Genomic DNA, 1,100 nt, shown 5'->3' with positions numbered 1-1,100 from the left:
GTATTACATAACATTAACAAATAAACCGGGTACTAAAGGGTAATAATTTTGAAACTAAAAAAAATGTTTTAATGAATCAAATGAATTTGAAATAAGGGCAGAAGAAAAAATAATAGTATGATAATTTAACCCACCGGATAACAAACAATGAATATTTTCACAGAGCAAGAGAATGTATTTGACCAATTTCAATTATATCTTCGTTTCTGACGAACATATAATCAATCTCTTGTTCTGTAATAAATAGATAAATAAATATGATAAATAGATAAATAAATAAGACCCATTCCTATGTATAATCTCTCTATGAGACTTTTGGAAAACAGAATTCATGCAGTACAAAATGATAATCCTTGAAAGTTTGGTTGAACGGGTCGTGGTGACCGCCTGAAAAGGAAAGTGGCGGTACCCGAAACGTCAGATTTTTACTCCTTTCGTATTTCTCTATTCGTCTATTTTCTCGAGAATCTATGGGGGAAAAAGATAAAAATACAGTGCTGATGCGTCTTGAAGTGTTTAAAGAAATAGAATCAATAAAAAGAAAATGTTCTTTTATTTCATTTTACCTATATATTAATTTTATTTATCTATTTATTCATTTTTACTAAATAATGCGCGGTGCTTGGTCGATGAGAATTGTATGCCTGATAAAGATAATAAAATAGAAGGGCATTAATAATAGAATTCCGACCTTTAGCAGGAGACCAAGGAAATATTAAAAAAAAAGCAAAGAAAGAAAGAAAAAAAAATCGCAAATTATCCTTGCACTGGTTGGCTAACGTTATATACATCTTTTTTTGCAAGTATACATAGACATGGCGGCTATAGTTATACGGGGAATGAAAAAGTTTTCTTTAAATCTATGAATATTGGATATATGTGGAAAAGGCAGTCATAAACTCAAGTTCAGGATATTTCTTTATTTATTCGCATAAAAGGTTTAACACTCGCCTACTATACTTAACGATCAGCTGATCTTGAACTTTCAGATTTCTCTCTAACCGTGTCCTCTCTCCTTTCTCATTCTCTCTCTCTGTATTATTTTTATCTCTTTCTTTCTCTGCCATTCTCTCTCTCTCTCTCTCCTCTCCCCTCTCTCC

This window comes from Penaeus vannamei, chromosome 11, assembly GCF_042767895.1.
Source record: "Penaeus vannamei isolate JL-2024 chromosome 11, ASM4276789v1, whole genome shotgun sequence".
Taxonomy (NCBI): Eukaryota; Metazoa; Arthropoda; class Malacostraca; order Decapoda; family Penaeidae; genus Penaeus; species Penaeus vannamei.
The sequence above is the reverse complement of the archived record's forward strand: the minus strand, read 5'-3'. Positions refer to the sequence as shown.